Source organism: Tenrec ecaudatus, chromosome 12, assembly GCF_050624435.1.
Source record: "Tenrec ecaudatus isolate mTenEca1 chromosome 12, mTenEca1.hap1, whole genome shotgun sequence".
Taxonomy (NCBI): Eukaryota; Metazoa; Chordata; class Mammalia; order Afrosoricida; family Tenrecidae; genus Tenrec; species Tenrec ecaudatus.
In genome coordinates this window covers 82,091,780-82,104,496 of record NC_134541.1, presented here as the reverse complement: position 1 = coordinate 82,104,496, position 12,717 = coordinate 82,091,780, and the positions used below count along the sequence as shown (strand labels likewise).

At 53.9% G+C, this 12,717-nt stretch overlaps 1 protein-coding gene across 5 annotated transcripts in view; it reads right to left on the bottom strand.

The window, feature by feature from the left end:
• ZMIZ1 (zinc finger MIZ-type containing 1) overlaps positions 1 to 12,717 on the bottom strand; it is a 250,550-nt gene that overhangs the window by 186,371 nt on the left and 51,462 nt on the right. For all 5 annotated transcript variants that reach the window (XM_075564199.1, XM_075564198.1, XM_075564195.1 and 2 more), the window contains exon 2: positions 10,269 to 10,391. The gene's annotated coding sequence lies outside the window, so the exon portion shown is untranslated. The remainder of the gene's footprint in view (positions 1 to 10,268; positions 10,392 to 12,717) is intronic.

Genomic DNA, 12,717 nt, shown 5'->3' with positions numbered 1-12,717 from the left:
TGTTCCCCTTCCCAATCCTTCTAGCCAGGTTGGCGTGGGGAGGGGGCGGGGGGATCAGGAGAGCGCTCACCTTAAAAGCCTGCCCTCTCTGACCCACACTGAAACCCCAGTGCTGACCCTGCCTTTTGGGGTGACCTTGAAGGACTGCTCCTCTATACAGACATACTCTACCTCCAAGGCACAGGTTTGCACTCAGATCTGGGAGCGGTAACAGATTTAGCTCATCGCCTATTCCAGGTCCTGCAGTGTTATGGACTTGAGCTTCATAGAGGGGGCCTCAGGCAGGACAGGCCCTCTCCAGTTTGCTGAAGTCCTTTCCACTCCCTCCCACCCTACCCCAGTCTGGGGTGAGAGTGTGTGCTTTCTGTCCAGTTGCAGGCAGCTGAAAAGAGGCCTGAGGGTGAGGACTGGCTAGGCCCTTCCAGCAGATAGCCTGGGACCCTAGGCTCCAAGGGCCATGGTGAGTGAAGAACTGGCAAAGAGGCTGTGTGAGAAAGGCGTCCCAACCCTGGTCCTTGCAGGAGCCCCAGGCCAGGAGCCCTTCTGAGCCGAAACAAGACGAAAGATGTGATTTTTCCTGGTCCGTGTTTCCTCTAAATTGGGAACCATCACCCCTGCCCACCCCTGTCCAGAAGTAGCCAAGAAGAAGGCAGAAGCGTGTGTGCATAGCAGCGACCTACAATCTGTAGAGTTCCTTAGCCATACCTCTGCACGTCAGCCAGACCAAAGGTTCTCACAGAAGGGAGTTCTTCCCTTGCTAGTGGGGGCATGATGTAAACTCAAGAACCTGCCCTTTAAAAAAAAGAAGCAAGCATGGGTCACCGCGCACAACAGCAGGGGGCCCAATGGCCTTGTCCTCTGGGCATATGTCTGTCTCAAAACAGTGCCTGGGAGCTGTCACTCTCAGGCGCGTGCTATGAGCTTGTGGGAGAAGACAGAGAGCACACGGCACCACTTGGCAGGCCTGTAAGTTTCGCTGCCGCCTTTGGCCAAAATCAATACAGATCTCCACTGTGACTGTTTCGCCAGAACAAGGGGCCAGGTCCCTCGTGGTGACAGCCCTCCTCCTGGAGGGGACCTAGGGTCTCTCTTCATCATGCAACCTCAGCTCTAGGCAGCAGCTAAAAGGTGGGGGTTGGGGCATGAATGCTGGAGGGAGTACAGGAGGGGTGTGCTCTAAGCGTCTCTCCGAAGACCAGCCTGGTGCCATTCATCAACTGGTTTTCAGGGCTGTGAAAAATCAATGGCATTTGTGCTGCAAACTCATCATTAGGACAGGAGAAACTCTGCAAAGGCATTGATTTGTTTAAATATAATAACACAATTTAACAGCGAATCGGGGTGGGGGAGGGGCCCAGCAAACACCACACCACACCACACAGAGCTCGGAGACGGGAGATGAGCCAGCCGTTGACTCCCTTCCACGCCTGCTATGGAGGAGGCCTGTGGGCTCCAGCTCCTGGCCCCTGCAGCCCCCGCCCTTGCCTCGCACACACCAGGCAGCTCAGGCCTGGGTGCAGAAATGCAGCCTTGTGCAAGGGCCTGAAGCCTGCTGGCTGGTCTGGAGGCGACTTGGGCCTGGTGATTATCCATTCAACGTACCACACTTTTGTCAGGCACCTCCTGTGCACCAGGACTGTGTGGGGCCGCAGGAGAACCAGTAAGAAACCCCAGCCCAGCACCAAAGGTTATTCCCTGGGGATGTGGTGGGCACTGCAGATGCACCGGGGTCAGCCTGAGGTCAGTAAGGGCAGGGCCTTTGAGGGTCAGCTCCTAGGAGATGTGGGCAGGGCTTGCATTCTAGAGGGGACAGTTAGGGGATGGCACTTCAAAGAACCGCAGGGGCCGCTGGAAGACAGAGCCCATGTCTCGGAAACACAGCACGCACTTGCCCGACTGGTGAGGATGACTGAACACAACACACTTTATTAAGCCTTAACATGTGCCCACGTGTGGAAACACTTTCCACGTATCACGTCATGCTACGAATGAGGGAGCCCTGTCATCCATGCTTTACAAACGCGGTGACTAAGGACAGAGAGGTTCAAGAACATTTCCAAAGTCACACAGGAAGTGATAAAGCTAGATTCAGAGCCCTACCTGGATGCCCCCATGCCCGTGCACCTCACTATTAGACCCTCCCACTGTCATCAAGGTCTGGGCCCAGGGGGAGCTGGGATCACAGGTGCTTTTGACCCATCTGGAGCGGGGACACAAGACAAAGTAGGCAACTTCACAGTGGGCGTGGCATGGGGAGCTGGCTGTGTGTCCAGGCTGTCATTCTGGTCCCAGACTCTGCTGCCAGCGTGGCCCTGCATCCTGGGGGAAGCTGGAGCATCAGGCCTGGCACTTGGGGCTCAGATACCCCTCACATTGCCCCTTCCAGTCTCCCTCAAATAGACAGGGTCTTGAGCAAGGGAAAAGGGGTGGCCATGTGCCAGAAAGACCTGCTGAGGGGAGGAAGCCACGGGCATTCAGGGCGAGTAGACCCAGATGGGCTGGGCTTTCAGAGTCTGAGAGGGGCCTGAATGCGCGCCTTGGCAGTTGGGCGACGGCAAAGACAGTGTATACAGAGTGAAGGGTTCAGTCCTTTAGTGGCAGGAGGCAAGGCAGGAGATGGGGAGGGCTGAAAGCCAGCGAGAGGGACACAGATCCAGAGAGGGTCAAGGGGGCTTAACCGACCACAGGACAATAGGTGAGGGAGAAAGGGAGCATCAAGGACGGCCCAGGAGCCTCCCCCATCCCTTTGGGGACTTGGAGGCCCAGTTCTGCTGGCCCAGCAGCTGTCTGCATCAATATTCATTGACCCAGGACCCCAAGGAGGACTGGCCCTCCCCCCAGGAAGCCAGGGCCCGCTGCTGCCTGGCCTGGGGGAGGGCACTGCCGGTGGGCTGGCAGCCACTTACTCACACTGTCCGTCCCTCTGTTGACCTTTCTGCTTTGTCAGCAGTGTACCCCATCAATGTGCCCAAAGGGCCACTGCTCTCTGGCCTGGCTGTCTGGCCCAGGGCTGGGAGCAGAGGCTCACTCAGCAAACCCCCTTTCAACGAAGCCTGTCCCAGGTCTCTGGAATCCCGGAGTCAGAGGCCTGGTGAGGGGCGGCCCAGGATCTGAAGGTTCTCTGCAAGTACAACCCTGAGACCTGAGGGGAGTAGAGGAGGGAGATGGGAGCCAGGCCTTGGGGGATGGGCAGGAATGATCTGGCCAGAGAAGGGGACTTATAAGGGGAAGGAAGGGGGCTAAACCCAGATGGTCTGGCAAATCAAAGCCAAGGAGGAGACCCAGTGGGGTCAGGAGTGGGGCTGATGGATTCACACAGGGCTTGGCTGGCCAGTGCTGTGGATGGCCGGAAACCGTGAAGTTTCTGGAATGTGAACTTTCCGTGCTAACGGTGATGACAGTGGCAGGCACACCAGGCTGGCTGGTCACCCCAGTGAGGCCGAATTTTAACTCAGTCTTACTACGTTCGGACTGTGAGTGCCCTTTCTATGCCTCGGTTTTCTCATCTGGAACACCGTTCCTGGTGCAAGACTGCCAGGAGGGCTGCATCAGACCTCGCATTAAGCCTAACCACTGGGAAGTGCTCACCATTCCGCAAACAGCAGGCAAGTCTGCTGCTTTTGCTCCCTACCCACATCCATGGTGAGCTCTGGGGGGGCAGTGGGCTACACACTGAGCGGCACTAACTAAACGTCAGCAGTTTGAACCCACCAACCACTCCTTGGGAGAAAGATGGGGCTGTCTACTTCTGTAAAGAGTGGCAGTCTTAGAAACGGAATTGGGTGGTTCTGCCCTGCCCTGTGGTACCAATATTAGTCAGGATCGACTCAATGGTGCCAAGTGGAGACCACGACAAGGACCATTAACAAACAGGCACGAGCCACACACTACGCAGGCCACTGTGCCGAAAAATGCCAACATCACCATGGGCTTACGGACGTTATTAATTCGCTTCTCCCTTTTAGTCGAGGAAACTAGAGCCAAGAGGGGTTCAGGCACTGGCCCAGGCTCCCACCTCTGGCAAGTGAACAGCCTGGAAAACTACTCTTATTTCTACTGGGCCGACCCCAAACTCCCAAACCAGGATTCCAGTCAGTGTGAACAGAACAAGGCTGGGCAAGCAGCCCCTCTGGGGAGACCACGAAGGCAGTGCATACAGAGGGGGGAACGGAAGGAGAAAAGTCCCACCATTTTCAGGAGGATAAAGTCCCTCATCCTTAGCCAGGCCCAGCCCCTTCTACTCCAAAGACATCAATCAAATATATTAGGCTCCCCAGGGTCTGATTTCACAGCAAGATAAAGGAAATTGCCAAGAAGTCAATTAAGCTGAGCTTGCTTGTTGGGGCACTCTCTGCTCACTACCTCATTTGCATTCATGTACCACCACAATCGGGTCAGAGTACGATGCCCATTTTAGAGATGAGAAAAGACAGGCCCAGAACATCGGCTATGGTCTCATAGCTGAACGTCAACTACTCGCCCAGCACTGGAATCAGAGCTCGTCTTGGTTGAGCGTGTGATGGAATGGACGATGTGAGGCAGAGGGTAGGTGTCCATCTGCATGTCTGGCACAACACTAGAGAGCTCGGGTGTCGACCTCGCCCCCTCTCAGGGTCCAGGTAACCCAATTCTGTGGCAGCTGAAGAGAGGATCTGGGATCTAGGGCTGGGTAGTCAGTATGGCAAGAACCTGCGACGGAGGAGAAAAGATACAGTCCCAGAAGCTTAGTATGTAATGTCACTGCAGGCCTGGCTCTTAGCAAGTCCTCAGAACAAGAAGCTGAATGCTGGGACAGCGTTAGCTTCCAGCGCACAGGGAAAGATCAGTGTGGTGAACAGCCAGGCCCTGGCTGGCAGGGGCCCTGGGAAGCTGGGCCTGGGTATTTTTAACATCTCGATTCAAGAGGGAGGAGGTCCTCATCCACACCAGCTCAATGTCAGCACCACGAGCTGACACAGTCAAATAGAGCAGCTGAAGCCCCAGGGGAGAGACGCGGACTCAGGGCCTCTGCCTCCCTCCTGCTAGTTCCCTTGGTCCCCAGCTGGCACTCAGGCCAAGGACCTTTTCCCCACCTCTTCCCAAGCCCAACGCCGACCCTCCCTGCCTCTTGGCCCTGAACCGAGAACAGTGACTTTATTTAAAAAGAAGTTTTGGCCTCCAGTCTGGAATCCTGGCATTAAGTCCTGGCTTGGGTGTGTAGCCTTGACCAAATCTTGTGCCTTCTTGAACTCTGGTCTTCCCTTTGGAAAGTGGGCCCCCTGGATCCCACTTGCATAGTCTGGGGGATGGGGTCAGGGGTGGTGACTAGGGAGGCTCCTCCCCTTGGGGTGATGGCTGCTGTGTTTTTCCAGAAAAGAAGTCGGGGCTTCTGGAGTGAGAACCCACGCCAGCCCAAGCGCATGGGTCTGAGCTGGCTGCCAGGACAGCGGTTCTCGGCCTTCCTAATGCTGCAACCCTTTCATACAGTGCCTCATGGTGCGGTGGTGACCCCCAACCGTAACATTATTTCCCTTGCCACTTCATACTGTAATTTTGCTACTGTTATGAATCGGGCGACCCCTGTGAAAGGGTCGTTCAACTTCTAAAGGGGTCGCAACCCTTGGGAACCGCTGCTCTAGGGAGTTGTGTAGTCCCGATACTCAAGACACGGGGATCTACATATAGTCTCCTCTCTAGGGGATGGGAAACAGAAAAGTGGGTGAAGGGAGATGCCGAGCAGCATAAGATAGATAAAACAATAATTTATAAATTATTAAGGGTTCATGAGAGAGGGGGGAGCGGGGAGGGAGGGTGAGGGAAAAAAGGAAAATGAGGAGCAGATTCCAGGAAACCAAGCGGAAGGCGAATTTTGAGGGCAACTCATGATTGCCCTTCTGTTGAAAGCAGTGGGTGAGTGTGCGGCAGCTAAAGTCAGTGGAGACTAAGCAAATCCCGGCTAGCTGAGTCAGTGGCCAAGGAGGGCTGCAGAGAGAAGGTACCAAGCACCCAAAGTCTCTCAGCAGATCACTGGTCTGGCTCTGTGCAGGGCTCAAAGCGGACACGGCCTTGGAGAAGACTCCATATACCACCTCCTCCGGCCAGCAAGAGGAAGGCCATCTCTTGGCCAGCCCTCGGAGCTCTCAGAATGTAGGTCTACCAGGAGAGAGGAAATCCTTAGCAGCTACGTGGTGGAGCCGGTCTACTCTCCACCCTCCCGGCTGGCGAGCCCCCAGGAGCTGCAGGTAACTCTCCTAGCCAGAGGGGAGCCTTATCCCTCCCTCAGTCCCCTGCTACTGTTGACGCTGTCCTCAAAGGGAGACTCCTCCATGAAAGCATTGCCATGCTGTGACTCCCAGGTGCCCAACGATCCAAGGTGACTGAGGCACAGAAACAACGGGCAAACTTCCTTCTCCTACCATCTGGTCCAACCTCATCTCACTCACTGCCCAGCTTGATTGGCCCCTAAACATCCCTGCCTTGGCTCCTCACACTAGCTGTGTCTTTGGTTGGGGGTGCTTTCTGTTTTCAATGTCATTTTATTTTCCTCCAGAGGGGAGCCCCACTCTTTCAGGAAACCTTCCCCAACCTTCAAGTCCCTTGGAGCTCCTAAAGGCCCAGCAGCCCCCAATGCTCAGTCAATCAGGCTCACAAGCGAATAGGTAGTCCCTGGTTTCTTAAATTCACTGGTCCTCTCCTTACCCCCTTGCACGGTGTTAGTTTTCCAACCCCGCCCTGATTCTAAGCCTGCTCGCTGGCCCTGGCCTCTGGGCCAGCAATCCCTGGGCTTCACCTGCTCTCTTGGTAAACAGATGGGAGGAGTGGAAATGGCAGCAGCCTTAGCAGGGGGCGTGACTAATCCAGTAAAGATGCCACTTTGCAGTGACCCCACCCCAGGAAGGTCAGGGAGGCTTTGGGCATGGAGACAGTGGGCACGAATGTGCCTGCCCTCCAGCGAGTGTGCAGCTTGTGGACCAGAGAGCAAGACTCTGGAGCAAACTGCAGCAGGAGGGAGCTGGCGCAGGGAGCAACCCCCCAGGAGTCCTTCCAACACAGTTGATGCAGATCCTGGCTTGTCTTTGGAGAGCTCTGTTGGGAGTCAGGGTCAGGGGTCCCTGGGTATACATGTTGTCACACACACTCCCAATTGGAGTGGCACTCACCAGATGGTAGGAGAGCCTGAAGGGGAGACCACACCCACTCACTATCCCTTGGGAAGGATGACACCTGCCTAACCCACTAGCCCGTCACTCATATCTGTCAGGATGATGGTGGGTGACCCTCATCATCAGACAGGGCTAGTCTCTGGGCCTCTCTGTCCCCAGAATATCACTGAAGAGGCCATGCATCTTACCCTGGGGGTGGGCTTGCCACCCCCAGCTTCATATACCAACAACATTGGACGATAGGTCCCACCTGTGTCTGCTCTTCTGAGGAGTTTGAGACTCTAGCTGTGTAATACACCCACCAGCTCACCCCTCCAGGACTTTATGGAGGAGCTGCTACTGCTCAACAGCACCTTCGGGCTCCCCATTCCCTGCAGGGGCAATGCCAAAAGGTGGCCAAGCCATCAAAGAGTTACTCAGTTCCTGCTTCCAGCTGTGGCCAAATGAATCCCCCCTCCAGCTAGTCTACCCTGACCCCGCCCACCTAGTCACACACAGTTCCCTGGAAGGGCCCATTCCTCCATTCCTCTCAGATGGAACCCACATACCTTCCCCTTCCTCCAGGCAGTCCTCCCTGCTGTTTCCTCCAGCCTTAGGGAGGAGCGGCTTTATACCTTTGTACACCCCCCACCCCATCAAGTGCTGCACTACACCATCTGTGACCTCAGCACAGACCTGGGATGTGCTCCCGCCAGGTCTGCAAGTGCCGTCATGCTTGGATATACTAAGTGCCGAGCACGGTGCTGGAGCTCAGTATACATTCAGCGCACTTTTGCTGTGGAGCGACTAGTGGGGGAAATATATATCGTCAAACGATGCTAGCAGGCTGCCTACATGCTAGCTCGCTGACCCTGGCTGAGCTTCCCTACCTCTCTGTGCCTTGTATTTACTTATTTTCCAAAATGGGCATAATTCTAGACTCACTGGGCAATTGAGGTCCTGGAAGATATTGCAGGTTGTGACCCCTGGCCTGTCCCAATCCTTTCGTTATACAGACAGTGGCTCAGAGAGAGGCAGTGCCTTGTCCAAGGTCACCCAGCAGAGCCCGGAGTAGGGCTGGGCCTCACTGGACCAGCTAGAAGAGCTCAAGCCCTGCTGGTACAGGGGGTGGCCCAGCTCGGGCAGGAATGAACAGCAGGCTGCAGACTCTTCAGCTCCAGGCTGGAGCGGGGGCTGCAGGGTCAGGGCAGGATGCAGACACTGGGATGGAAGAGCTTGGGCTGCAGGCAGCACATTCTGGGTGGTAGGAGGGAGACACACATTCTCAGCTGGCTCTGAGGACTGACAGGCACACCATATGGGGACCCTGGAACCCCAGCTCTGCCTGCTGTGTGCTGGCTTGGTATGCAAGGTTTTGGCAGCCAGTCCCATGTGCACCTAGCCCTGTGGGACCCTGGACATCTCAGACAAACGGACTGCTGGCGTTTAAGTACTCTCCTACCAACCCAAAGGCCAGCAATTCAAATCCACCCACCACTCTGGCGGACAGTGATCGAAGAAGACCTGTGGGGTCATTTGACTCCGTGGAATTGGGTCACGGAGCACTGGGATGGGCCATCTGGTGGAAAAGCTGTCATCTTAAGCTAACAGAACCACTTTCCTTGACCTCGGTGGTCACACAGATGCTGGCGCTGGGAGACCCTGGCTGCTCTGAGATGGGTAGCATCATGCCTGCCCACCCCACCCACAGCCTATGAGGCTCACGGAAGCGAAGAGAACGTGACCAAGGTTGTCTAGATGTCAAGTAACAAGTGGAGCTTATACAGGAACACACCCCAAGATTACATCACTCTCATTCTTGACTGGTGCTCACTGCCTGCAAATCCTTAATACGTTATCAACCGGGGCCCTATGTTGTCACGTTGCACTGGGCCCTGCAAATTAGATAGCTGGTACTGAAACTAGAATGTTCTGCCTTGGGCAGTATTAGGAAGGTGGGTGAGTGGATGAAGGTTCACGTCTCTGGGGCTTTGTTTGAGTTACACCCTCAGCCTGGCCTTCCTTTCCTTCCTGATGGGCCAGGCAACTCCAAAGCCCAGTTTAAGTTCATGCCCTGGAGATCCTTGCCGATCTCTGCCCCACCCAAGAGGTAACAAGGGATGTTGCTCCAAGTAAGAGTCACGCCCCAAGGAGGCAGAAACCCAGGTCCTGCATCAGGGGCTTGCTAATGCAGGTGCGGACAATGCTTCCTTCCCCAGGGCTCCCGAGCAGCCCAGCACTCCTGATGCTCAAATTGCCAGGGGACTGTCCAAAGGACATTCTGTAAAGCAGTCCCTGGCAAGGAAATTCCTAGATTGTGTCCTGACACTAACCCCCGAGGATAACCCATACTTTAACTTGCAAGGAAATGTAGGTTCCTCAGTTAAAGCAAGAGTGGCTTTGGGAACTCCACGCAACTTGAAGGGACCTTCCTGGGGAGGGAAGGACAGAGGGAGGGCAAAACCCAAACCCACTGCCATCGTGTCAATGCTGATCACAGCAACTCTGCAGGGCAGAGTAGAGCTGCCTGTGGGGCTACCAAAGCCGCGCTCTTTTTGGAAATAGCTTCACCTTTTGCCTAGGAAGTGGCCTCTCGGCAGCCTGATGCTACAAAGAAGAAAGGAAGGGAAGAAAGAGGGGGAGGAGAAGGTAGAGGAGGAGGAGGAGGAAGAGGAGAAGGAGGAGGAGGAAGAGGAAAAGGAGGTGGGGGAGGAGGAGTTCTTGAATCTAGGGTGCAGTGTGGTTACTGAAGATCCAGTTCTGGCTCTACCACTTCCTGGCTGGTGGTCCATCCTGCTTCCATACCAGAGCCGAGGACGGAGCAGTCTCTTGCTCTGCAGTGCAGGCCCAGGGTGGGTCTGGACATGAGAAGTGCTCTGTATAAGCTCCAAAACAGAGCTGGGAGGCAGCAAGCAAGCGAGAGACACTTATTTGGCCAACATAACCCCTCTTCTAGAAGGAGCTCTGGATTCCACCTTAGAAGGAAGGAAGAGGGGAAACTGGAAAAGATGCCCCAGTGTGGGCACATCTGTTCCCGATCCAGAACCTCAACCAGCACCACCCACCAGCCAGACAGACCCCATCCTCCTGTCTGACGAGCATCAGCAGCCCCACCCGCAGGGTTGGGGGCCAGCCCACCCCACTCACCTGCTGAAGTCCTCTGCCAAAGGCCCGGACACTTCTGACAGTTTCAGGGAGAAGAAGCCACAGGTGTGAAGGAGGCAGAGGCTCCTGCAGCCCCACTGTGTTCCTGCACAGCCGGAGTGTTTCCTGAGAGAGAAAAGAAAAAGAGCTCCCAATCCTGAACCTGGGAGGCCCCAGCCGCCAACCTTCTCTCCTCCCTCCCCCAACCCCAGCCCTACCCACTAAGAGAGCAGACCTGGCCACCCCAGAGGAGCCACCTAGCTCAGCCCGCCAATGAGGCTAAAGCTCATCCGTGAGGCCCGAAATCAGAGCAGCGCGGTTGTCAGTCCCTTCCCGGCATGCACCAGAAGTTATGGACTAGAATGTTCACAATAGTGCTATTCATTAAAAAGAGAAAGAAGCAAAACAAACCCACTGCCATTGAGTGAATTCTGACTCACAGCGACCCTGCCCTATAGGGTAGAGCTTTAAGACACGGCGAGCATAATCTTCTTTTTGATTTTCTAACTCTAGATTTTGGCACATTTCATTATAATATTTTACTTTGTCTTTTCAAGCCGCCCTTTGAAATGTTCTGCTCAGCTCTACAACGTCATCATTTCTTCCATTTGCCTTAGCTACTTCCTCTACAATTAAGAGCAAGTCTCGGAGTCTCTTCTGACATCCACTTTGATCATTTCTTTCTTTCCTAGTCTTTTTAATGATGTATTTGCTTCTTTGTGGATGATGTTCTTTTCTTTTTTAATCATTTTATTAGGGGCTCTTACAACTCTTATCACAATCCATACATCCATCCTTTGTGTCAAGCACATTCGTACATTTGTTGCCCTCATCATTCTCAAAACATTTGCTCTCCACCCAAGCCCCTGGCATCAGCTCCTCATTCCCCCCACCTCCCCCATCCCTTATGAACCCTTGATAATTTATAAATTATTATTTTGTCATATCTTACACTGCCTGACATCTCCCTTCACCCACGTTTCTGTTGTCCGTCCCCCAGAGAGGAGGTCACATGTAGATCCTTGTCATCGGTTCTTGATGTCCTCCCACGGCTCATCGGGTCTTCTGTCATTAGTGTTCAAGGCATCAAATCTGTTCTTGAGATGGTCTCCAAATGTAGATGCGATAAACTCAAGGTGGTATTTTGGCTCTTGGACTTGTTTTAAATTTCTTCAGTGTCACCCTGATCTTACTGGTGAACAACTGATGGTCTGTTCCACAGTCAGCCCCCGTCTGTTTGGAGCTGCTAATATTGAGCTTCTTCATCACCTCTTCCTACAAATATAGTGTATTCCATCTGGAGAAGTCCACATGTGAACGCCTTTGGTGTTGTTGAAGAATGGAATTTGTGATGAACATGCCGTCGGTCATGTAAAATTCTATCACGGGATATCTAGCTTCATTTCTATCACCAAAGCATATTTTTCAATTACTCTTCCTTCCCTTTTGTTTCCAATCTTTACATTCCAATCACCAATGATTTTTCAATGCATCTTGATTGGCGTCTGGTCAATTTCAGACTGAAGACATTGGTAGAAGTCTGCAGGTTCTTCATCACTAGCTTTGCTGGTTGGGCATGAATCTCAGCAACGGGTGCACTGATCACATTCCTTGAAGGCAGGCAGATGTGGTCGATCACAGTTGGCACTGTACTTCAGGAGGGTCGGGAAGTGCCTTTTCTGATGATGACGGCCGTGCCCTTGCCCGTGATGGCGTCATTCCGGCACAGGACTCTCTGATTCAACATGTCCAATGCCAGTCCATTTTCCTTCACTGATGTCTATATTTGTCAACTTGTATGCATGCCACTTCACTTTTTACAACGTCCGCTTTTCCCTGATCCATACTTCGTACGTTCCAATTTCCGATTATTGATGAAGGTTTGCAGCTGTTCTTCTCGTTTCGCATCACACTCCGTCAGCAAATGAGGGTCCTGCAGGCTTGATTCCGCAGGCTTCTCCATCTGTCCGTTACGGTTGGCTCGACTTGGAGCGGGCGGTTTTTCCGCAGTCGGTTTTTGAGGGCCTTGGGACTGAGCGGCTCATTTTCGGGCACTGTCTCGGACAACGCTCTGCTTCTTTTCAGTATCTGACAATGTTTCGATTCTGCCCACTAGGTTTTCCAGGGTTAATTCCTCAGAAGTGGACAGTCGATTCCTTTTAGTCTGTTCACTCTGGGTGACCCTGCTGGCATTTGAAATACTCATGACATAGCTTCCAGCATCGTAGCCACACACAAGTCACCTCAGTATGACAGACTGACAGACAGGTGGGGGGGAGGCACTCATAGTGATTCCACAATGAGCAGAGCAGGCTCGGGGAGTGCTGGGGACAGGCAGTCAGAAGACGGGGCCCACACCAACTCTGCCAGGGCAATCAGTTCCCCCAGGGCCCCAGTGGAGTGAAGAGGGAAGAAGAATTTAGGGGCACCCAGGATGTGATGATGTCATAGA